Source organism: Canis lupus, chromosome 37 (assembly GCF_048164855.1).
Source record: "Canis lupus baileyi chromosome 37, mCanLup2.hap1, whole genome shotgun sequence".
NCBI classification, from domain to species: Eukaryota; Metazoa; Chordata; class Mammalia; order Carnivora; family Canidae; genus Canis; species Canis lupus.
This window is the reverse complement of record NC_132874.1, coordinates 15,455,207-15,481,522: the sequence shown is the minus strand read 5'-3', so window position 1 is coordinate 15,481,522 and position 26,316 is coordinate 15,455,207. Positions and strand designations below refer to the sequence as shown.

Below are 26,316 nucleotides of genomic sequence, written 5' to 3'. Positions count from 1 at the left end.
CAGGAGAAACACTCCCGACATGCACATTTTGCTCGTCGAGTCCAAAAGAACCGTGTTCCAGTATCCACTTTGTTCCTTAGTAGTTGCAAGATCTTGGGTTAGTTTAGCCTCTGGGGACCTCAATTTCTGCATATGTAAAATGGGGTATCATATGTGTCTCACTGGGTTGCTGGGAGAGTCAAGCATATGAGTATATACAGAATATTTAGCACCATGGCTGGCCCGTAGGAATCCCTTCCTCTACCCCCCAGGCTGCGTACGGTCTAGACTGCTAGGTAACTGAGAAGTCGGGCAGCTTGTGTTCTGATTGATGAGCACTGTGAACTTGAGGGAGTACGAAGACTTTGGGGGGAGGTAATACTATCACACTTGCTAGGAACCCCAAGGTTTTTGCTACATGCAATGGATTCTTTGCATTTTCTTCTCTCTGTCTTTCAGTAGCACTGTTACTCTTGACAATTCCCTCTGTTTTAGAATCCTGTCTTTCTCATGTTCTATGACAACCTTCTCCGGGTTTACCTCCTGCCTCTCTAGCAATTTCTCCCCAGGCCCCCTTATAAGCTCCTCTTTGCTGCTTACCCCAGAAGCGTGTTCTTTCCCTCTGGTATAATCTCACCCATCAATTCCTGAGGTAAGCATTCATCCTTCCCTATACTTTCAATTCCCAGTCGTATGTTTAGGACACATATTGGACATTAATGCGTATTTCCTTAATCCATTTTTTTAAAGATTTATTTATTTATTTATGATAGACATAGAGAGAGAGAGGCAGAGACACAGGAGGAGGGAGAAGCAGGCTCCATCCTGGGAACCTGATGTGGGACCCGATCCCGGGACTCCAGGATCGTGCCCTGGGCCAAAGGCAGGCGCCAAACTGCTGAGCCACCCAGGGATCCCGTTAATCCATTTTTTATTCAATCATTTGTTCAACAAGTATAGACCGAATGCCCACTATATGCCTGGTACTTTTGCTAGAGATAGAATAATAAATCAAGCAGATCAACCCCTGCCTTTATTAACTTATATTCTTCTTTTAGGGCATCGAGGAATGCCTTTTTGATGACACATTTACACAGAGCCCCAAAAGGAATGAGTGACCCAACCTCAGCCTTGGCAGAGGGAATAATGAGCACAAATGCCCAGGACTGGGACTGTGCTTGGCATCTTGAAGAAATCCTCATGTGGAGGAGCCTGGGTGGCACAGTTATTTAAGAATCTGACTCCTGGGCAGCCCGGGTGGCTCTGTGGTTTAGCGCTGCCTTCAGTCCAGGGCGTGACCCTGGAGACCCGGGATTGAGTCCCACTTTGGGCTCCCTGCGAGGAGCCTGCTTCTCCCTCTGCCTGTGTCTCTGCCTCTCTTTTTCTCTGTGTACACACTCTCATGAGTAAATAAATAAAATCTTTTTTTTTTTTTTTTTTAAAGAATCTGACTCCTGATTTCAGCTCAGCTCATAATCTCAGGGTCATGAGACTGAGCCCTGCATCAGGCTCTATGCTGAGTGTGAAGCCTGCTTAGGAGTCTCTGCCTCTCCTCCTCAACTTGTGCTCTCTCTGAAAAAGAAAGGAAGGAAGGAGGGAAGGAAGAAAGGAAGAAAAAAGAAAGATCCTCATATAGCTAGAATGAAATGATCCCAGGGAAAGAGAAAGGACCAGGGGGCAGCAAGGGCAGGTCAGGGAGGCCCTCATGGTCAATGTTAGGGCTTTGGAGAAATGGAGAGCAGTGAATGGTTTCAAAGACAGAAGTGTTGTGATCTAACTTATACTCTTAAAGGATCACTCTGACTGCTGAGTTAAGAGACCTAGAAAGCCAGAGTGGAGGCAGGCAGCTCTGCTAGGAGACAACTGCAATAATCAAGGCCAGAAATGATGAGGGCTTGGCTCCAGAAGACTGCGATGTAGTGGTGAAAAAATAGTTGGATTTTTATTCTAATCTGAGGTGAGACCAATAGGATTTTCTGTTGGATGTTGGAAAAGAAAGAAAAGAAAGAAATCAAGATTTGGCTCTGGCAAGAAGAAGGAGTTGTCATTTTCAGAGATGAGGAAGACTGGGGGAGCTGGCAGGGATGGGGACGAAGAGTTATATTGGAGGCTGGTAAGCTCTGTGCTACCATTAGACATTGAGGCAGCTGTTGAGAAAGAAGTTAGATCAGGGGAGAAGTCTGGGCACACAGATGACATTTAAAGTGGTGGCACTGGATGAGATCACCAGAGTGTACACATGGAGAAAGGAAGCAAACTGAAGTCTGAGAATCAGGCACAACAACATGGAGAGGTCAGGAGAGGAGGGAAACCAAAGAGGAGTCTGAAAAGGGGTGGCCCAAGGAGGGAGGACCACTCCCAGTGTGTGGGGTTCTGGATGGCCAGTGAAGAGTGTCCAGGGTGATGAGGGTTATCAGCTACTGGTAGGGAGGGGAAATACAATGGCGACTGGGAATTGCCCCGTGGATTTGGTGATGTGGAACTTGTCAGTGACCTTGACAAAGCAGTTTTGGTTGTTGGTGCAAGTGAGAATGGGAAAGGAAGTTGGAGGCAGCAGTGTAGACAATTTCTTCAAGACACTCTGCTCTAAAATGACAGAATGGGATGAGAGTTGCAGGAGGGACCAGAGTCAATGGAGGCTCCTTTTTTTTCTTTTTTAAGATTTATTTCTTTATTTGAGAGAGAGAGCGAGTGCGTGTGAGCAGGGGCAGAGGCAGAGGGAGAGAAAGAGAGAGGATCTCAAGCAAACTCCCCACTGAGCATGGAGCCCAACCAGGGGCTTGATCTCATGACTCTGAGATCATGACCTGAGCCAAAATCAAGAGTCGGACGCTCAACAGACTGAGCCACCCAGATGCTCTGAGGCTCCTTTTGTTTTTAAGATAGATTTAATGTGCTTCAATGATAATTGAAAATCTAATAGAAAGGGGCAATTTAATGACACAGGAGAGAGGGGAGTGAACTGTTGGAATGAGGTCTCTGAGCAGGATAAAGGCATGGGAAGTAGGACATAGTGGAGAGGCTGACTTCCACTGGGGGGTTAGCGTGGCTGCTTCACAGTATGGTTGTCTTGATATTCACTTTTTTTTTTTTTTTTTTTAAAGTAAGCTCAATGCAGGGCTTGAACTCATGACCCTGAGATCAAGAGTCACGTGCTTTCCTGACCGAGCTAGCTAGGCGCCCTTCGGCATTCATTTTGTTTGGCCAACAGCCTGTATGGGCCTTGAACTGATACTAGCCCCTCATGCAAGTGCATACCCTAGATAGCAGCCTGCAGTCACAAGCAAATGCAAGTTCCTGATATGACTTCCCCAACAGCCCTTGTGAGCATGTCCCCCCCACCTCCCAACGCCTTCCTCTTCTGTGCTCCTTAAATAAGACCCCCTGGAGCTTACCAAAACCCTTTTCATTGTGATTTGAACTGGCCAATCTGTCCTCAGCTTGAGAACCCCAAAGCATTCCACCCCTGACCCTAATAAAGGTAGCACCCTAGGTTCTCTGCCTTGACCTCCCTGCCTTGTACTTCCCCCAGGACCAATGAGTCATAAACCTCTTGCCTTCAATTTCTCTTGTGTTCTTTTATTGAACCGTGGCTGACCATCCTGCACCCTGTATTCCACGTTAACAAATGGTAATTTAACAAAGTCAAAAAGCTTCTCTTGAAGAAGGGCAGACTATGGGCACAGGGTCTGAGTAGATGCAGGACCTCTGAGGACTGTTTCTATTATCTCTGAGAAATAGGAAATAAGCTTGTCAGCTAAGACAGAAGTCTGGAAGGGAGTTTAAAGAGAAAGGGTAGGATGTGAGATAATCATCTTGAAAGACGAATGAACTTGGGAGATATGGTGGGATCACTGGTCAGTAACCCAGTGAGAATCGAGGCTGAGGCTATTGTATGTTGGCTTCAAAATCTATTTTTGAACCCTGATATCTTTCCTGAATTCTGAGCTCACATATCTGCCTATTGTTGATCTTTATCCCCTGCCTTCTCATGAGAAACTTAAAGCTCTTATCTCTCTGCCCACCTCTACCCAGTACTCTTCTGCTAGAAGAGCTAGAACAATAAAACCTTTGAGTAGCTCATAAACTAGTGAAGGACTATATATAACATATATATATATATATATATATATATATATATATATATATTTATTTATTTATTTATTTATTTATTTATTTATTTATTTTCTGCAATTGAAAACACTGGAGGAGAATCATGACTTTTGGAGGAATATTATTTGTTCAGTTTGGACATTCCTGCCAAATTGTCTATGAGAGATCCCAGTGGGAGTGGTGAACAGTTTAGCTGATACACATTGAATGACTGACTACCCAGCCTGATATTATTCCTCTGGTAGTTATGAGGCCTGGATATGGCCTAATGTGCCTCTGATCCCCTTGGGTCTCTTATCAAACTACAGATGGTGATTCAGTAGGTCTAACACCAGGCTTCAGATTATGTAGTTCTTAAAATCTCCCAAATGATACCAATGATACTGGTCCACAAATCTCACTTTGAGGTTTAAAGGTTAGGAGACAGTAACCCACAGAGATTATTTCAATTTAATGTGTTAATTGCTATAATAAGAAGGGAGCTATATGAACATAGGTTAGCAAATAGATAAGGCAGAACCATGGAGATTTGTTTGCTTGCGAATGAAAGAATGTGTTCTTCATTCTGAGAAGGATATAGAGCCATGGAAGGATTTGAACATCGGGGTGACAATGCTTGAGCATTTGTCATTTGAACATTGGGGTGCAAAATGCACTTTGGAAGTCAACCATGTGTCAACTACTATTCAGGCAGCGGATGTAGAGAATGAACAGTGAACAGACAACCAAGGTCTTGTCTTCAGGGAGCTTACATCCTGGAAGGGTTAGACAGGTAGTGATAAGAAAACAAATAAACAAGGTAACTTTAGATTGTTGAAGTGTTGTAAAAATATAACAACGGTTGATGTGATTGAGCCTCAGGGGACTGCTCTAGCAGGAAGTAGTTGCTGAGCTCAGAACTAAGCCTGCAGTGGAGCCAGTCCTGCAAGGATCTGGGGCAAGAACATTCTGGGTAGAGGGAGCAGCAGGATGGTGGCCTTGGTCAGGAGTGAGCTGTAAGGCGGGAGAATCAATCAAATTGGTGTGACTAGAGCCTAGTGATCAGGGGGTAAAGGTAGAAGATGGGGTCAGTAAGATGAACAAGGGCATGCAGGGGCTTTGAAAGCTGTGGAGAGTTTGCATTCCATTTTTTTAAAAGATTTTTATTTATTTATTCATGAGAGACATAGGGAGAGAGGCAGAGATATAGGCAGAGGGAGAAGCAGGCTACCAGGACCCCGGGATCACAACCTGAGCCAGCTGCCAAGCCACCAGGGTACCCCTCCATTTTACATGTGGGAGTAAAACAATCCACTTTTTAAAAAAAGAACTCTTGGGGATCCCTGGGTGGCGCAGCGGTTTGGCGCCTGCCTTTGGCCCAGGGCGCGATCCTGGAGACCCGGGATCGAATCCCACGTCGGGCTTCCAGTGCATGGAGCCTGCTTCTCCCTCTGCCTATGTCTCTGCCTCTCTTTCTCTCTCTGTGACTATCATAAATAAATAAAACTTAAAAAATAAATAAATAAATAAAAAAAATAAAAAAGAACTCTTGTTACCCTGTAAAGATGGGATTGTGAGTATGCCTGCAGGGTCAGGTGCAGTGTGGATTCTTTGGACATGCTCAGAACTGTGCTTTAGAAAGAGGAATCTGTTAGCAACATGTAAAGTAGCTCAGGGAGGCAAGAGTAGCTCTTCCGAAATGGCTGTGATTGACTGTTAAGAAGAGTGTGAACTGGGGAAGTTAGACTCTGGCTTCCAAATGAGGCAGTGGGAAGTGAGAAGAGAAATTCAAATAATACTCAACTCTCTTAAGCCGGGCACAGAGGCTAGGACTTTCTCACTAATACCCTCATTTAATCCTACCACGGTGCTGGCAACAAAAATCAGTTTCTGGAGTTTCAGCTCAGACTTAATGGAAAAGAGAGATCCAAGGGCATCCGGTTGTCAAAACATAAATGCTTCAGGTGATTTTTAAATTCAAGGGCAATTGGGATCTTTGTGTGGGGCTCCATCTTTCTGTTCAGAGGAATGGAAGTAGTTCTCCATAAGCCTTCCTGCCTTTTTAAAAAACTCTGTTGATTAACTTTCAATCCAAGGAGTGACATTGTAGGAATTCCAGGATGAATCCACCTTAAAAATACCAACCAGCAAGGTTAGGGAGTCTACTAAGGAAGCATCTCTGCTCCCTGCTGGGGGTGGTGTGAAAAGTTGCTGGGGGTGTTAAGGTGAAGGCAAATCTTGGGGTGATGCTTTAAGCTACAATCTGCATTTGTATTTTAATGTAAATGAGTTTCAGATCCTTCTTGAGAGGAACTTTGGGCTGGGAAACCATGGAGGGTTCTGGGCCCAGAACTGGGGGCAAAGGGGAGTAGAACGGAGAAAGGGAAAGGGGAAGGAGGTCGCACCAGAGCACTGAACTTGACTTCCTTTCCACATTTGTCAGGAGCCCACCCTCTTCCTGAGCAGAGGCTCTTAAACTGCTGAAGGAAGAAGAAAAATCTGGTTTTATAACTTTGCATTGTCTGTGCTTGATTAGATTCTAATAGGGCCTATACACATCTGGTTGGTTGCCCTCAAATATGCTTTTTTTTTTTTTTTTTTTTAAGGGAAGGGGCCCTGGGTGGCTCAGTCAATTAAACATCCAACACTTGATTCCAGCTCAGGTCATGATCTCAGGGTCGGTTGTGGGATCGAGCCTGCATTGGGCTCCAAGGTCAGTGGGGATTCTGTTTGAAGATTCTCTCCCTTGGCCTCCCCCCGCCCCGCCCCATCTCTAAAATAAACAAATTTTTTAAAAAGAGAGAGAGAAAGAGAAACTCTGCTCTGCATTTTAACCCCTTTCCTTTGTATCTTTGGGGCTCTGTTCAGCCTTCTCCAGATCAGGAAAGATTTCATGGGCACAGGGGGGCTCAAAGGTAGAGCAGGGAGGTGCACTGACATTCAATTTCATAGAATAGAGAGATAACAAAAGTGGAAAGAAGGAAGCCATCACTCATTGAGTACCACCATATTGAGTGTGCCCATGTCTGTGTGGACACTTCTCATGAACAGTATCTCAGAGGCTCTTCTTCTTCCTTTCCTTGAATCTCTAGTACTTGAGACCAGCCCCTATGGTGAACACACCTGCTGCTGAGTCATTTGTGCATTAGTGATAACTAATATCTACCAAGCATGTAATACATGCCAGGCGTTTTACAGGAATCTCCTCATTTAATGCTCCCAAGAGATGGGTCACATTTATATCCTCCTTTTCAGATAAAGTAACGGAACCCCGGAGATGCTAAGTGGTTTGTCCAGAATCAATAGTGTACAATTCAAATCCAGGCCACTGGATTCTAGAGATCCTGTATTTAGTAATCATGTGATACTGCCTTTTACTTAGACAGGAAATGCACAAAATTATACCTGCTCTGGGCATAGTTTCCATAGGTTTGAGGTCTTTAGCCTCCTTAATTTTTGCTTCCCTTTTCTCCCTAAAGGCATCTCCTCTTTACTTTAGGTTCCCATAGCCCTCCTATACTGTATATATCTCATTATAGCTACCCCCTCTTTTCTGAATAAATTACCCAGTGTAATTCACTCATTCATACTATTACTACTATCTATCTATGTCTTCTAGGCATAGATACATTAGGAAACGTTTTACCTCTAAATATAAAGAGATTGTTTTTTTTTTTCTGAAAAATTTTGGCTGTCAACTCATAAAGGGTCTATTTGTCTCTTAACTATGGTCTGGGAGTGTCTTGGGCTGGTGACCGGTTCAAATATCTGGGTGTAAGAACTTACTCACAAGGGCTTCTTGCTTATCTGGAGAGGGTGAGCTCCAGAACCAGCTACCAGATGTGTGTTCTCTGGAAGATGTGAGGTATAGGAACAGGTGTCGTGGCCTCATTAGCTTCCTAGAGCTGTGGTTCTGAAACCTAATGCCTACTGTGTCTGAGCACATACTCATTTATGGATCAAGTAAATTGGTGCTGGAAACACTCTGATAATCAAGATTGACATTGTTCCTGCTGCCACAGGGCTCACAATGTGGAGTTGGAGACAGACATCGGTAAGAAGCTTCAAGAAAAATAGATCTCATTTCCTATTGGTCCTTTTCCTTCCTCTTCCTTCCTTACTCCGTTGATACTATAATTTCTCTCCCATCCCTTTGTCCCAGGTCTCCAGATGTTGTGTATCTAGAACTTCCCTTCTTCCCTTGTGCCAATATGCTGTCCTGAAGGTCCTTGTCTCACTTTTGCCTAGTGGGTGATGATTACATTTGGCCCAGCTCATTGCCAGCCAGGAAATCCATGGCTCGGGATCCATTTTTCTCTGCCATAAGTCTTTCGGTTATTCCAGATACACAGAATTAAAAACAGCTACAAGAGCAGGGACTAATTGATGGTCAAGTTCAGAGTATCCACTAATTAATTCATTTGTTCATTCAGTAAACATTACATAGCTGGTATCTTCCAGGAATTGAAATGTAGAAAGGGAAAACACATGGTTTCTGTGCAGTTAAAAGACTATAAATTTCCAAAGGTAAGGACCCCATCTATCTTTTGCATGCCTCTGTCCCTGATACTTAACTCCTTCATACCAGGTAGGAATTCAATAAATATTTGTGAAATAAAAGAATAAATTCATATTTTGACAGAAAAGACAGATATACAAACTATAATAAAATGGGCGATCATTCATTCAATAAATATTGTTTGAATGTTTCCTAAGTGCTAAGTACTATGTCAAACATACAGGATACAGTCCTTCTCTTAATGAACTTTACAGTTAAAAATTCATCCATGTAAGTATTAGAGATGTTTTAAGTGATGTGAAGAAGCTCAGGGTTTAGAGAGCACAAAGCTCATGTGAAAGCCCTGCAGGCCAATAAGGTTCAAATTGCTTCTGAAAAACCAAAAGATTGATGTGATTGAAATATTTTGAGTAAGGGGAAAGAGTAGAGTGGGAAGAAATGAGGCCAGTAAATAAAGCAAATATTGGATTCTCAGAGCTCGGGGGCAAGCTAAGGAGTCGGGGCTTATCTCAAGGACAATGAGAAGATTTTCTATGAATTTAAGCAGAAGAAAAATATAGTGAATTTTAATTTTTAGAAAATAACTCTGCTTTGAGGATAAAGAATGGAAGGAGATCAAGAGTGGACAGTATTAGGATGCTCTTGCAGTACTACAGATCTGAGATGATATATACTTGAACTAGAAAGGTGATTTTGGAGGCAGAAAAAGGTGGATGGATCCAAAATACATGTTGACTGCAGAATCAATAGGTTCTGATCATTGGACTAAGGATGGGATGGTGATGACAGTACAGGTGATTGTCAAGCATAATTTTTTATGTTTCTTGCCTGAGCTAACTCATAAATGTTGGTATTATTTTCTGAAAATATGGGAGGAGAACCATGCATTTTAGAAGGACATTATTAGTTATGTTTTGGATACTATCATCTTGAGATACATGTGAGAGATCCAAATGGAAATGTCGAATAGTTTAACAGATGATACATATTGTGTGACTGCCTGGCCCAACATCTGATAATGAGGAGGTGTGCACGTGATCCAATCTAAATCAATCATAATGCCTTGACTCCCAGGTCACATGACTGATTCATGGAAAAGCCCTGGGAGCCTCATCAGACCAAATTCCTTCTCTTAATCTGAGTGGGCAGAAGAAAGAGTTTTACACTCTGGTTGTAGAGCTGAGAGGCTCCGTTCAGAGCTGCTGATGAATATGGCTCATCATATTCATGATATGGGAATCGTGTTGACTTAAAAGAATGAAGATAATATGCAACCAGAGAAGAGGAGAGAGGATCCTGAGGATACTGGAGTCCTCATGCTTCCACCCCTTTAGTTACATGAAGTAAAGGTCTCATATCTATCGTATCTGTTTATTAACCAGTCTCCCTGTCTTGTCTCTGTCCCTGCCTCTTTTTCTCTGTTTTTCTTTCTCTGTATGTTGTTTTTTTTTTTTAATCTTAGCTAGTTTTTGGTGAAATTTTATCACTTGTAAATCATGACAATGCTAGTAATGTAAGTAGGCAATTGGATTTACAATCTAGAACCCAGTGAAAGAGATCTTACTTCTAGATTGTTGAGGGTTGTTGTTGATATAGATATAGAAATTGAAGACAAGGAGTGGGCAAATTTACCGAGGAAGATAGCAAAGTAGAAGAGTACTAGGGTCTCAGCTCTGAGGAACTCTGACACAAGAGATCCAGGAGAAGAGGGTAAACTCCCAAGGAAGTTGAGAGAAATGCCTTATTAGAGGAAAACCAGTAGTGTAGTGTCTCAGAAGCCAAGGGCATTTCAAAGATAAGGTAGTCAGCTGTGTAGATTGTTGAAGAGAGGACAAGTACGATAAAAACTGGAAAGCAGCCATGAGCAACACAAAAGTTATTGGTGCGTTTACCACAAATAACCTCCGTGAAGAGGAGAGAGGTGCCAGGTGCCAGTTGCAGTGATTGAGGAGTAAATGGAGGTGAGGAAGTGAAGTTGGAGCATGTAAATCATTCTTTTGAGACTTATGGCTGGGAAGGGGAGGAAATAGAGGGGGTGGCCCTGGACAGGGAGATCAGAAAGGGACATTGTTTATTTATTTATTTTAAGATGAGAGAGACTAAAGCAAAATTATATTTAAAGATCTATTAGAACCCAGGAAAGGAAACATTAACTCTACCTGGGTGAGTAGAGAAAAGTGATGGTTTTGAGCTGGGTCTTGAGTAGCGAGTCAAACTTTTCCAAAGGAAGAAGACATTGCATACAAAAGGAAGATTGCAAGCAAACACACAATGGTGCATTTGGAGAATGGTCTGTAGCTCGGGGCTTGGCAAATGCTAACCCTGGATTCTGTTAGGCAGAAGGGAAAATCCACCCAAGACCTTTCTCTACCTTTTGTCTTTGCTCTCAATCTCATCTTTATTTATTTATTTTAAAGATTATTTATTTATTTGACACAGAGTGAGAGAGCACAAGCAGGGGGAGTGGCAGGCAGAGAGAGAGGGAGAAGCAGCCTCTCTGCTGAGCAGGGAGACTGATGCAGGGCTCGATCCCAGGACTTTGGAATCATGACCTGAGCCGAAGGCAGACGCTTAACCGACTGAGCCACCCAGGTGCCCCTCATCTTTAAAATAATAGGTTAGGCCAGATTATCTCTCAAGTCTATTCCAATATTAAAATCCATAGCTGATGAGGATCACTTTTCTCTACTCACCCAGGTAGAGTTAATATTTCCTTTCCTGTGTTCTAACATCTTCAATGTTTTGTTGGATTGAAAATAATATTTCCCCATGAATATTGCACCACAGCTGTTTCCTATAATTATCTTGTGTGGTGAGGAGCTTCCAGGAGGTTAGAGGCTCAGCTAAAGTGACCCACTTAGAAAAAAATAATTATGAAATATCCTTGCAGTCTACTGTTTTACCTTAAAAGTTCATGTGCAGCCTAGTCCTTAATATATTGGACATGGTTTATTATTATTAAAATGTTTAATCATTTTTCATTGATACCCAAATCAGATAGGTCAGCTTCATCCTTTAGATTTAAAAATTTGCAGGTAGTTACTTCCATAAACTTGGACCAAAGGTGAGAGTCCTTGGCTGGCTCCCACTGCCTGGTTCAGCTTCACTTGCCCATTCACTCCCAGCTTCCTAGAGGCAGGGAGTCTGAACACCAGCTGTCTATGCAAGTGAAGTATGGTGGGACCTGGAGCGGAGAGGAAGAGCTCATTAAGAGTAGTTTAGCTGAGTTAATTGATCTTTATAAATGTCCTGGGCCAGCGGGACTCAAGTAATAGCATTAGGAGCCTTAGCATATTACCTACTCACATATCATATTATTCACATCCACTTGGCCTTAGGAATTTTCTTTATAAAAGAGTACAAAATATGAAAGTCACATGAAATTGCTGAAAGGGGGAAAAAAAAAAACACACGTTAATTGGATTCTTGGCAAACAACTGCAAAAATGTCCCAGAACTGACAAAATGAGTTATTTTTAGACAACTGTGCCCTAAAATATGTTGGTGCCTCTATGACTGAGTTCATCACACATGCTACAAAGTCCTTTGGCCTGATCTTAAAAAAAACAAAACAAAAAAAAAAACCCTTCATTTTTCCTTTTTATTACATAATAAAATAAAATGAGCAGTCTCCCAGTGTCGTCTCTTGGCTGCATTCCTCAATTGAACGTTCTTTTTTTCTGCTTCTACCTTCATGTTTGCCTTCTTTTGTAAAAGCCTTTTTTATTCACATGCCCCGCTTTTATAACCTAAGGATGTGAAGAGAAATTTAAGTTCTTTCCACCATTCATTTAGGATTTTAGTTGTCCCTATTTAGCCCATGAGCTCACCCTGATGAATCATCAGATTTCCTATACTATAATCCTCTGCTCATTCTCCAACGACAAAGTTGAGGATGAAAACTTTCTATGGCATTGTAGGGAAGGCCAGGCTCTGGTAGTTACAGAGATCTGACTTGGTGATAAGAGACCTGCCAGTGATTAGAAGACCTCACCTAGTTGGTCTTAAAATGGAATCAGCCCAGATGGTGCCAATGGGAATTAAGGCACTGCATGGTCCCAGAGCAAACACAATACCTGTCGTTTGGATGCCCTTAATCTCAGAGGCAAATGAGGGAAATAAGGCTTTCTGAGGCCTCGCCACACATTCCCCAGGGATTATAGTCCCAAATACTCATGATTCAAAGTGACTGGTTATCAGATACTAGAAACATCTTCTAAATCATTAAAGGATTTAAGGGTCTTCTTAAGGGTTCCATGTTACTGGAATTAATGAGTTTTAAAATCATTTTTATACATTTCTGAATCTGTATCTACAGAGGTTTTCAATAAAGCAGACCATATATATATCACTGGAAGGAAAAGCAAATTTACTTCTAGAAAGCACAACCTGTGTTTAGATATATTTCCTTAGTGTGTCCTATTTATTTGACTTACAGAACCTCTCTCCATACATCCTGGACAAATTTCAGGAACTCTATGTAAACGGACATACTTATAGGGCTTACTTCTTTCTTTCTCACAGCCTAGAACTTGACATAAGAGTTCAAGGGGATTCTTGATATATGCACTGCTTTTAAGGTGCCCGGAAAATCCAGAGCCCCTCTGTACTCGTGAGATCTTGCACCATAAATTATTTCCCAAAAAACTGTCTGATGACAAGATATGACCAATTTCTCGATTCTCCGGTAAAATGCACATAGTCTGATGGAAACTTTCTTTACAGTGTTATCTTTCCTTTTGACCTTCATGGGAATGAAGATTCTGAAAGATGGTGGTGCAGAGCGGGGATGAGAGCTCAGTGTACTGGGTTGCTATGGGTGATGACGAGGAAAGATTCTCTGAAAGTGAAAATGAGTAAATCCCAACTTTGCTTAATTTCAGAGTTGTGTGTGGGATGGCCTCTCCCTCAGGATGAAACTAGGGCAGTTTCTTCAAAGAGGAGGAACTTCCAAAGTTTGAGTATGTTTTCTGTAGCTAGGAATGGAATCTAGGGTGTCACAGAATCCAAGACCAGCTTGCATTTCTGGAAGCCCCCCCTTGTGGGTGTGCACCAATGGAAGTCAATGTGGGCAAGCCAACGTGGCTTCCGTTCAGAGGTCTTAGACAGTTGTATCTCTTACAAATGCTCATGGCTAACCTGCTTGCTGCTGGTTACAGATTTGACTTTTGAGCCTGGTGATGCAAACACTTGCACACAGAGTTTTATTTTCTTGTGATGTCTTTGTAGGCCTGTGCTGTCAGGGTAAGAATTGCTTTATACAATGAGTTGGAAAGTGGATTCTCATCTTTCACTTTTTGGAGAAGTTTCTGAAGGACAGCTATTTCTTCTTTAAACATCTGATAGAACCCATTGGACCCGGGATTTTTCTCATGGGAGTTTTTTGAGGACTGTATGTGCAGAGAAGAAGAGAGTAGTTTGGCAGTTGCCTGATGACCACAAGGTAGTGACTGATTGCCATGTGGCAGCAAGGGGGCAGAGGACTTCTTTTTAGGATGATGAAAGTATTCTAAAATTAGGTTGTGGTGATGGTTGCACAACTGTGTGAATATAGTAAAAACATTGAGGGATCTCTGGGTGGCACAGCGGTTTAGCGCCTGCCTTTGGCCCAGGGCGCGATCCTGGAGACCCAGGATCGAATCCCACGTCGGCCTCCCAGTGCATGGAGCCTGCTTCTCCCTCTGCCTGTGTCTCTGCCTCTCTCTCTCTCTCTCTCTCTCTCTGCGACTATCATAAATAAATAAAAAATTAAAAAAAAACATTGAATTGTTCACTGCAAGCGACTGAGCCATACGGTATGTAAATTTTAGTAGAGTTGTTTAAAAGGCAGATTTTGATTCTATTCAACATTCAACTGTTTCTCTTTTCTATATACTTTGGATTTCTGCTTTCTTTCCTTATTTTTAATTCCTTTGGGTCTGCTCTTCTTTTTCTAGCTTATTAAGTTGCCTCCATCTGGCTCCTTGGGGCTTGCTGACCAAGTAAGTCTTAGGGTGAAGGTTTGGAGCTCACATACCTTAAGGATTGTGGCTTCAAGCATTAAGGTTCATGGCCAATCTGATCCTAGGACCAGCAGTTAATGTCGTTCAGACCTGGCGATGAGGCTGTTCTTATGTCCTACCAGCACATACGAGGAAGCAACATTGCCAGGCAACAATTAGCAGAGCTCTTCTCAGCAACCCCGCACCTCCACTTTTTAAAAAAAATTCAGAAGGAGGTCCACCGGGTCTCCAGCTCGATTCCTATTGCCATTTTCTATAAAGTAATTTTAGTTACCATTACCTCGGATCATCCAAACTGCCAGATGTCATGGCCTGCTTCCTGCCCCAGAAGCAAGTCCAGATCTCTGTGCTGTGTGCTACCAGTTGCCTTGTTTTTCTGGACCATGTACCTGATCCACATAGATGTTTATCATGGTTTGAACCGCTTATATTGTTTTACTTATTTATTTATACTTTGCCTGTCATTGTTCTCATTTGAAGTAGGGGGTGGGCATACAAGGCATGTACTTACTGAACTAATCTTGATGCCTCCTTAGGGTGATTATTTTTAAATACAATCTCCAAATTGCTTTCTTTTTTAAAGGTTTTATTTATTCATTTCTGAGAGACACAGAGAGAGGCAGAGACATAGGCAGAGGGAGATGCAGGCTCCATGCCATGTGGGACTCGATCTCGGAACTCCAGGATCATGCCCTGAGCCAAAGGCAGATGCTCAACCACTGAGCCACCCAGAGATCCCTCCAAATTGCTTTAAAACTAACTTCAGCCCAACTGAAATGAACCCTTTCTTTTAGAGCAGTGTTGTCCAATAGCAATAAAATGCAAGTCGCATATATGCTTTAAAATTTTCTAGTAGTTACACTAAAAATACAAAAAGAAACAAAAATACGAAAAGAAAGTTAATTCTCATATGTTTTATTTAACCCCGTTCAGATCTTCCTCAACTTATGATGGGCTTATATCTTGATAAGACATCTAAGTTGAAAATATCACGAGTTGAAAATTCATTTAATGCAACTAACCTACAGAACATTGTAACTCAGACGTCCTCAGAACACTTGTATTAACCTACAGTTAGAAGAAGTCCTCTAACACAAAGCCTAATTTATTGATTTATTTTTTAAAAAGATTTTATTTATTTATTTGACAGAGAGAGAGCACAAGTAGGCAGAGCAGCAGGCAGAGGGGGAGGGAGAAACAGGGTCCTCCCTGAGCAAGGACCCCCAATGAGGGGCTCTATCCCAGGGCCTCAGGATCATGATCCAAGCAGAAGGCAGATGCTCAACTGTCTGAGCTACCCAGGTGCCCCTGCAAAGCCTAATTTATTAAAAAGTGGCTCTCTCATGTAATTTACTGAGTACTGTCCTGAAAGTGAAAAACAGCAGGGTTTTATGGGGACTGAATGGTAGTCAGTTTATCAGTTGTTTACTCTCCTGGTTGGGTGACTGACTGGGAGCCGTGGCAGCTGCCCATGATAGACTATTTCACTGCAAATGGCTAGCATAGGAAAGGATCAAAATTGAAAATTCAAAGCACAGTTTCTATTGAACGTGTACCACTTTCACCCCATCGTAAAATCGAAAATTGTAAGTTGAACCTTCATAGTTCAGGGGCCATCTGTATATCGAGCATACTATCATTTCAAAATGAAATCAATATAAAAGTCATAAGATGTTTTTATTCTTTTTTCATACTAAGTCTTTGAAATCTGGTGTGTATTTTGTACTCACAGTGCACCTCAATTCAGGGTAGCCACGTTTCAAATGCTTGATAGTCATGTGTGGCTAAGTGGCTTCCATATTGGACGGTACAGATTTATAGCATGTATTAAACGATAGTAAATTTAATCAGCACCACGTACCACTTTGGATTTTCCACCCTTTTTGTTCCAAGAATTTCATTAAGTAATTAAAACACTCCCGCCAAAGCAAAATCTAGATGGCCTCAAAAGCTGTGTGTTCTTCTCTTCTATTTGTCATCACAATGCTAGTACACTTGGAGAACTCTTATTTTCTCTTTTTGAAGAGAAAGCAAGAAGGCTTATGTGTGCAAACATACAGTATAAACAAAGACTATTTATGCTATGAGTCTTGGAAAACTGGTTTCTGAAAAATCAAAGTTTTTGTTTTTCCGAGTGACATGAAATGACAATATATAAGGTTTGAAATAGTCATCACATTAATTACCTATCAGTTAATTAAGGAGTTAAACTCCATTTCCTGCTCAAAAAAGACATTTGAAGGTGCTGGAAAGGATTGGAAAAAAATCAGAAGTATAAGATATGATGGAGTTTCATGGGTTACACGGAGTTTTTTCGGTTGAGATTAATTTTCAATTCCCCCTTAGACAAAGGTATTTGGTTTTACTGAGTGTTGTAGCAATGGTTTTGATAGGCTGTTTACAGTCTGGCACCCCAAGTATCTCGGGCAGACAGACAGATCTGTTTAAATGCAAGAACTCCTTGTCCGCTGTGTAGGTATTAATGATACTTGCTACTTCCAGGGAAAATAATCCTCTCGAAGTATATTGTTACATTACTAAATCACTTGCTTCCTAAAGCATGGGACCACCATCTCTCAAGGTCTCTAAATAAATCACATGGCTTTATCAAACGCTTATTTATGCAGCTTAGAAACACTAATAGTTCATCAACCTCCTGATTTTATGGGCAATCTTCAGACATGTTAATCTCTCACATCTTTTAAAACCCCCCTCCTTCATGGGTAGGAATGTTCTCCGGGAATTCCCAATCATGTCATATTTAATGAAAACAGTACCAGTAATCACATTGGTACGTAGCCCCTTCCTCTTGGGAAATCTCCAAATGGCTTCCAGATTGGTTGGGGGTCAGTTTTCAAAAGCTCCCAGTAAGGAAAGAGGGGGAGGGGATTAGTTCCCTATCAAGGTTGCGGGAGGAAGTGTCACTCAGTTCACTTCCATTCAGACCCAATGTTCCAATAAAGCTGAAATGCACCTATTTGGCAGGGACCTCTCTCACGCTGGCCAGGGAACCATCATACTGTCATCACAGCTGGATATGACAGGTTCCAGGAGTTTAGAAATTGTTCTTGACATGGTGGGAAGCATTTTCATGTCCTCGCACCAGGAATACGTCATTTCCTATGTAAGTGGAGCCACCCCCCCTCTCCGCCCCAGCCCTTTCTCTCTGGTTACCACGGCTTCTTTTTCCCCATGGTGCTCATCACCACATAGCGTGTCCCGTATCTGTCACTTTTCTGTCTTTACCCACTAGCATGTAACCTCCGTGCCACGTATGCAAAAACCCCACCTTCTTCCAGAGGGTTCAGTGGAGTCAGAGAAGCCTCGGTTACCGTCCCAGTGCTGTGAGATCTTGAGAGAGCTGCTGGAGCTCTCTGGTTTTCAGGTTTTTCAGGGATGAAATGGAGCAATCCTATGTACCTTACAGGCTGGTTGAGGATTAGATGATGTCAAATGCTCAGCTAAGCATGGGGCTGGACGGGCAGTGAGCATTCGGGAAAGAGAGGCTATTTGAACAGAAAAAAAAAAAAAATCACTGTTCCAGGGTTTCCTTACCTGGAAGGTGGTTAGATCTCAGAATCTTAACTTCACCCATGGAGGCTTAAGCCTCAGGGCTAAGTTCTGTTCCTTCAAGGGTTGAGGACCAAGATTTGGGTGTGGTTACAGGTGCCAAGGGCCTCTAGGGCTGCAGGAACCTGCTGTAGGGCTTTCCAGCAAATCGAAACACAGTGCTCGGGGATCCCTTGTTCCATACACAGGAGCTGCAAGCCTGCTTCATATCCCAGCCCAGTGGAGACGGTGTCTGAGCAGGGGAGGGGGCTCATGATAGCCCACGGCCTGTGGCTTTCAACTAACAGAAGGGAAAAGTTTGATTTAGCCCCCTCTGGCTGGGTGTTACCAAGTTGTCTGCTGAAATGGGTTTTGCCCTTTTTTGTTCAAAGAGGGCTGGGGTGGGGGCACGTAGGTGGGGGTTTCATTTCTACACCCCTGATTGCCAGCTCCTTCCCAGCCCTGGTGTGGCAAGAGCAGAGTTAGAGTGACAACAGCTGACTCGCCCAGACCAACCCCTTACCTCCCGGAGAAGAAGAGATACCAGCATTCTTGCTTCTCTTCCAGAGACCCTCCTTGGAGGAAGCATATCTCTGAAAGCGAGTGAGTGTTAAGTGCATAATCTTATCTGCTTCTCAAGGCACCGAAAGGCTATTTTACCAATCATTTTAAATAAGTGGCACAGCAAAAATGCAGGATTACTCAGATGAGCATTCCTGACGCCTCCAGCAGTGGGTAGGAGCACTTCAAACGAGTTAATAATATACTCTAACAAACGACACGAAGGTATGAAAAGCCATTTTTAAGTTGTTTGCCCTTTCACACATCTGAGATACTGTTATCACTCAGACATTTCTTTTTCAGATTAAGAAAAGGAGGTAAAAAGATTTCCAAGGCAGAGCAAGCAGATAGATTTCTACTAAAGCACGTGTGTGTGCATGCGTGGGTCGGCTTGCACACATGTGTGCACACACCCGTGTACACTGCCTTTGCGCGGCTCGCTCATGTTCTAACGTCTCCTCCCTGGATCCCACAGGATCACTGACCCCATGAACTCTGCCCAGACCCTTCCCAGCTCCCACCACAGCTGACCCTCCGAGAGGGATGCTAGGGACGCCTCCCTCCCCTTCCCTACTCCCTGCTCCTACCCCACCTACCTGCAATCCTCCTGGCCAGTCATCTGGGCTCCAGTCCCGGCGCCTGGAGACTTCGTCCCTATAGATCTCACAGTGCTCCACGTTGTGCTGTCTCTAACCATCTGTGACATGTTGTGCTAACCCATTTTTATAATCAGAAGTTTCTTCTCGTACCTCAAAGAGTGGAATAAACCATCTCTTCACTCTACTGTCCCCACTGCTCCCACCCTAATGAGGTCAGCGCTGCAGTGTGTGGCTCTTACACAGAAGGGTCATAAATCCTCACACCCCCTCTTCTTCTTCTTCTTCTTTTTTTAAAGATTTTATTTATTTATTCAAGACACACACACACACACACACACACACACAGAGACAGAGAGATACAGAGGCAGAGACACAGGCAGAGGGAGAAGCAGGCTCCGTTCAGGGAGCCCAATGTGGGACTCGATCCCGGGACTCCAGGATCACGCCCTGGGCCAAAGGCAGCGCTAAACCACTGAGCCACCCGGGCTGCCCACACCCCCTCTTCTTCTAATGGAAAGTCTGAGATACCCCCTAGGACGGCGATGTGGCCTAACACATAAAGCAGCATTGCAAAGCTTCTGTAGTTATTCATGATTAGACAGACCGATTCTTGGTTTATTTTCTTTTCTTTACTTTTCTTTTCTTTTTTTCTTTTCTTTTCTTTTCTTTTCTTTTCTTTTCTTTTCTTTTCTTTTCTTTTTTTTCTTTTCTTTTTTCTTTTCTTTTCTTTTCTTTTCTTTTTTTTCTTTTCTTTTCTTTTCTTTTCTTTTCCTTTTTGTAGATTTTTAATTTATTTATTCATGAGAGACACACAGAGAGAGGCAGAGACACAGGCAGAGGGAGAAATAGGCTCCATGCAGGGAGCCCGATGCGGGACTTGATCCCGGGACTCCAGGATCACAACCTGAGCCAAAGGCAGAAGCCCAACCACTGAGCCCCCCAGGCGCCCCTGATTCGTGGTTTCTTAAGCAGGGGCCAGGAGTCCATCTGAGGGGAACAGAGTAGGGGGGCTGGGGTAGCAGAGGGCGATGACACTTGACACCTTTCAGTACGTTGATGTCAGGCACAAATTCCATAAAATAAAATCATACTGCATTAGCATGGAATGGATTGCGCCGTATTCAGAAAACATGCTCATTCCTGGATACTGGAAAGGATCACATGACTTCAAAGAGTAATGGTTATTTTTAGAAGTGCGTGTGTGTATGTGCGTGTGTGCACGTGATACTTGCAATTGATTCCAGAGTTATCTGTGGGGTAATTGGCAATACCTCCTTCTGTGGCTCACGCTGCTTTAAAGCCCCTCCTGGATCCCAGTCAGTCAAAACACTCAGTGAGCACCCACTCTGTGCCAAGTTAGTGTTCCCTGTAAGTGAATGCGTCCCCCCCATCCAGGAGGTCACAGACTTCCAGGAGGCCAGAGAAGATGAAGGCAGAGGGGTGCACGGTGTGTGGTGCTGGGGGTGAAGGGCGGGTGGAGGGGGGGTGGACAGCTCCCGTTGAGATGAACGAGATGATTACAACATTGACGTGAAAGCTAATTATAGAAAAATTCATCTCTCCTGGAATATAAACAATTTCCTGTAAGTATTTTATTGAGAAATCTAATCTCACGAGGATTTTCTTTTGTCCCTTTCCTGACTAATTTGTTTCTCTGGTGTGCGTGTGTGTTTAACTGTCATTGGGATTATCATACACAGAGTCTGCTCTGGAGAAACTTGGTATAGCCTGAGTCCCATGTCCCTTTTGCTCTTCCCCAAACCCTTTCAGTGCCTGGACACCCCTGCACAGTCCCTCTACCCACGCACACACATGCACACACGCACACACATGCACGCACACACACGCACTCACACACCGTGAATACCTGAGCATGCCTTGTGCTGGGAGGTCCTAATATGCAATGGCCTGATTGACCAGGCGCCTTCCATCCCATAACATGACTATGGGAAGAAGGAACACGGGGAGGCTGTTTCTCTGACCTCAGACATTTTATGGCTAAAAGCAGCCTCCTGGGGCGGGGGTGGGGGTGTCTGAGATCTGTTCTCATTCCCATTCATATCTTTTCATCAAAACTGGCTATGAACTTAATAATCCTTATGACTCACTTGCAAAAGTACATAGGAAGTCAGGTTTGTTTTTCAATTTCCTTTTTCTAAAGGTTAAAATTAAAGCAGGGAGGAGCAGAACATTACTCTCTGGGGCCCAGCGGGGACACCCAGGCCCAGGCTGCTTGTCTGTGTGTTTTTCCCTCACCACAGCTCTCGGTGGTTTACCTACTCTATCCATGATTGCCTTTCTCAGCTACTTGGTGAAGTCAAATCCGGAGGTGATTCCAGGTGCCCTCCTCACGGAGCAGGCTTTTCTCCCACCCACCCCGCTGCCCCAGCTATTCCCCCTCCAGAAAATTCTCTGTGTTTCCCCATTCCCTGGTTTGACTCACCTTTGTCTCCTTACCTACAAGAAGGAGCCCTTTCTGTCCACCCTCTTCCAGCTGCATTGCATCCTACCCCTTCTTGAAAGCATTGCTGAAATTCCACGTCCTGTGTCCTGCCCTCATCACCTAAGCCAGGAATGCTCACTTCTCAGCTTGAGAAGGACTTACTGCCTTCCTTGCAGTGTTGATCTCATTGATTCATTTGACAAATATTTGTTGAACACCTAGAAGGCCCTAAATAAACAGTGCTCCCAGTGTGGGAGAAACAGAGACAGAGAACAAGCTTTGTGTCCTGTGGTTGGTGCCCGGCCTGCTTGTGGGTTCTTTACAGGGGAGACCTGGGTTGAACACTCATTGGATCCCCCAGAATACAGTAAGAATCCATTTGAATGTACTGAACTGATTAATGAATTCACTCATCTTTTCCCTCGATGCCATACAGAGTTTGCATCAACACTAAATAACCCCTCTAAACATCTGAGGCTGAATGGGGTAAGAAGAGGAATACATTCCATTCTTATTAAAAAACATCAAGTGATTGTTTTCTGTATCAAATGCGGAATTCCGGTTTTATCAAACACGTCTCGGAGAAACACCCCAGCCTCCAAAGCAGACAGCAGTTGTAAACATCTCCTCTTCCTGCTGAGAAGCTGCGGAATTCCAGAGCCCTGACCTGCGAAATACCAGTTCTCTGCTCCCTCCCCATGGAACGGAAGCTAAGCCCTGAGGGAGGGCATTTGTGTGTTTAGACCCTCTGCGTGATGCCTAGTGCTGGACCAGGAGGGAGCTCAACCCACAAACCACTAGCAAAGGGGATGGAAAAAGACAGGACCCAGCAGAGGGGAACACAATTGCTCACTAGCCCAGAATCTGGAACTTGGAAGCCAAATTATGGTTAGCCACATGGCTTTATTATTGACCTTCTTTGGCACGTAGTGCTTTATGGGTACACTGTATCTTCGCTTTTTCTGACCACTCTCCAACTTCCCACCAACACTGCTTATACCAAAAGATGGCAAATGGCACGTATCCTGGCATTTTTCTATGGCTTAAGGCACAGTCAAGACTCTTGATGATGTAAAAGAAAAACAGATGACTGCGTCTATTTCCTGCCTGATTACTACTACTTTAAAGGAATGCCGAGGTTTTGTTTGTAAAAATACACTGATGATTATGTAACCAGTGAGACCTACATTTATTTCTACCTTATTTTGTTTAGTGCAGGCTCAATTAAACTTCACGGCCCTCATATAATCTTCTTTAATCTTTGTGGTTTATTGGACAATCTGGTGAACTTGTATCACATCCTGAGGTTGGGTGTGCATTTCAAGGCATCAGGGAATGATGAGTTCAGTTGTGAGGTGAAGGAGGCCATATGGGATAGGTTTTCCATCTTAAATTAGCATACATCAGAGGCCTGGTGGGTGGGGGGGAGTCCATGGCATCAGGTGACCAGAATGAGGGGCCATAGCAGTCTGTGACTCACGTGACAGCTGGGGAGGAAATGGAACACTTCTCCCAAATCCAACTGAGATTGTTAATGCCCAGACTGGGAAAGAGTGGTGCCACCTTTCTGTAGCAACAAGCCGGGCAAACCAGGGGTTTCTGGAAAAGCTTCTGTTTGCATGGCTAAATAATAAAAGGTGGTCTTGATAGGTCTACTCTTAAATTGTGCAATGGACCATTATCAGAGCTCTGCTAGCTGATCAGACATTTGACCCACTAAAATGTAGTCTTGGGGTTTATTTTGATCAGGTCCGTGGGCATAGGGGTGCGGGACAAAAGAATTTGTCAGTCAATTCTTCTGCAATATGCATTCATTTCTCCTCTTAACATCAGCAGAAGCTATTATTAGGGATTGAATGTGCTTCACCCCCATGTTGAAGCCCTATTTCCCAATGTGATGGTATTTGGATGTAGGGCCTTTAGGAGGTCACCCGATTTAGGTGGGGTCATGAGGGTGGGGCCCCCGAGATGGGATTAGTGCCCTTGTGAGAGGAAGAGCCCAGAGCTTGCCCTCTACCATGTGAGGACACAGTGAGAAGGCAATCACCCATAAGCCAGAAAGAGAGCTCTCACCACACCGAATCTCCTAGAATGGTGATCTTGGACTTCTCAGCTTCCAGAATTATGAGAAATAAATGTCTATTGTTTAAGCTGTCCAATCTATGGTGTTTTGTGGTAGCAGCCCATGCTAAGACAAGCTCTTTGTATTCGTTGAATAGAAAACTGCTCATACTCAACTCTAAATGTACCAACCTCTCTTCTCCATATTTACTTAATATTTCCAGTATTTAATTAGTATCTTGTAGTGTATAAAGTTGGCCTTTGAACATCATGGGTTTGAACCACATGAGTCCACTTGTGAATTTTTTCTGATAAATACAGTTCCATACTATAAATGTATTTTATGTTTTTCTTAACAGCACTTTCTTTTCTCTAGCTTGCTTGATTATAAGAATACAGTATATAGTACATATAGTGTATGAAATATATGTCAATTGACTGTTTATGTTATTGATAAGGCTTCCGGTCAACAGCAGGCTATTAGTAGTTAAGTTTTGGGGGAGTCAAAAGTTATGCTTTTCAACCAACGGGAGGTAGTCAGTACCCCTAAACTTTACACTGTTCAGAGGTCAACTGTATTCTTTTATTTGTCCCAATATCCTTTTCCACCCCACTGCCCACCTTTTTCACTTTTACATCATTGCCTTACTAAATGCTACTCCACGTATGTCAAGACTCAACTCAAGTGTCCCCTCTTCCATGGAGCCGTCCCTGCCCTCCTCTCCTTCACCCCCAGTCTGGATTCTATGCACTGCCTATGGTAGCTCCTGCCAAAGCCTCTATATTTTTGCTTTTTACTTTTTACTCAGTCCCTCACTAGACTGAATTTCTCATCAAAGGCAAGGGTGTGTGCTGAGTTCAACAGCGAACCTGGAGTGGAAGCCGTAGGCACTTTATTGAGTGAAATATGTTTTTCAGAGAATCCTTCTGAATAGAGATCTTAACTTGTCAGTGTAAAGTAGTGTTTGCAGGGAAGGATGGGGGAAGACATGCTGGCAAACACTAGGGAGCAGCCGGGGGTTTAATGTGGACTTGCAAATCAGAACAGGACCCCCAAACCCTGCTGGAACTGTTGAAGACAAACACAGGAAAGTAACAGAAGGGTTTGGAATGGAACCGGGTTGTAGAAACTTAGAATTCAGGGTCTCAGGAGGAGAGGAAGTTCCATGTGAAAGGTCAGAGACTGTAGAATTTTGTTCGTTTGAATGGCAACTCTGTTTTGGGTTGAATTGTGTCCTCTCAAAAGATGTTGACATTCTAACTCCCGGCACCTGTGAATGTGACTTTATTTGGAAACAGAGTCTTTGCAGATGACCCAGTTAAGGTGACATCATTAGGGCGGGTCCTAATCCAATGTGGCTGGTGTCTTTTTAAAACGGGGAAATTTGAACACAGAAACAGACCCAGAGAGATGATGTGAAGACATCAGGAGAAGACCATCAACCAACCAACAAATGCCCACAGCTGCCAGAAACTAGGAGAACAGAGTTAAACAGATTCTCCCTCCCAGTCCCGGGAAGGAATCAACCCAGCCAACATTGGTGTCAGCCTTCTAACCTCCAGGAATGTGAGAGGATAAATTTCTGTTCTTAAAACTACCCGTCTGTGGTGCTTTGTTACTGAAAACTCTGGGGAACTGGTACAAACTGTTCCACTTAAACTCTAAATTACCTGAAGGCAGGGACTTGGGGTCCTTTATCCTCAAATCTCTAGAGGTTGGCATACCCACCAGACGTGTATAGAAATCTCAAGCTGCCTTCTCAGGCCAAGTTCTCTTTGGACTTTAAGTTGGAAGATAGGAGCAAGAAAGGATAGAAAATTCCAGAGGCTGGAATTGGTACAAGCCAGAATTTTGCCCAAGCTTTTACTGTTGCCATTCCCTCCCCCCATCTCCTAAATCATGATATCTCCTTCTTCGGACATAGAGGAAAGACGCCAAGATGCCAGGATCCAGGGCCATTTGTCTTCAAAGCATCTGCTAACAGGAATAAGTAAGAACATGATGTCTTCACCCTGTGTCCCGCCTCCTCCCTACCCTGGGGTTTCGCTACCCCACAATTTCCTAGGGAACTCTTGTTTCTTATTATTTAAAGGTTAACTTGAAATTCATTTCGGATGAGAAAAGTAAGAAAGCTCTGGAAAGCCGTGTTCGGGTAAGTATTTTACCTTAGGTTAGCTTTTAATTCCAGAATCTTTGAAAACTATAAAACTCCGTGATGGATTTATGTGGTTCCCTGACCAATACAGTTATTTGTAATAATAATAATAATAATAGTAGAGTAAAAGATAGCACAGCCTCAGATTTTTTTCCCTTTACTCAGCTGAAAATTAAACCAGACAGGCAATTGCCGTAATATATAATATGTGTCCGCTGCATTTATGGCACATTACATATTACATGGTTATTATCCTGCATTTTCATCCAATCATCTTATTAGCTCTGGTATTTTTATGTGGTGAATGACTACAAGCTGAAAGTCAAGCGAGGAAGGCATCAGTGGAGAAATGAAAC

General features: G+C 43.3%; 1 long non-coding RNA gene across 2 annotated transcripts in view; it reads left to right on the top strand.

Moving 5' to 3' along the window:
• LOC140626244 (uncharacterized) overlaps positions 1-22,991 on the top strand; it is a 35,155-nt gene extending 12,164 nt beyond the window's left edge. The window contains exons 1-2 of one of the 2 annotated variants that reach the window (XR_012025435.1): positions 20,429-20,883; positions 22,180-22,991. This is a non-coding gene — a long non-coding RNA (uncharacterized lncRNA). Of the gene's footprint in view, positions 1-20,428; positions 20,884-22,179 lie in introns of those variants that run through there. The other variant, XR_012025436.1, reaches the window with a different exon arrangement.
• The last annotated feature ends 3,325 nt before the right edge of the window (positions 22,992-26,316 follow it).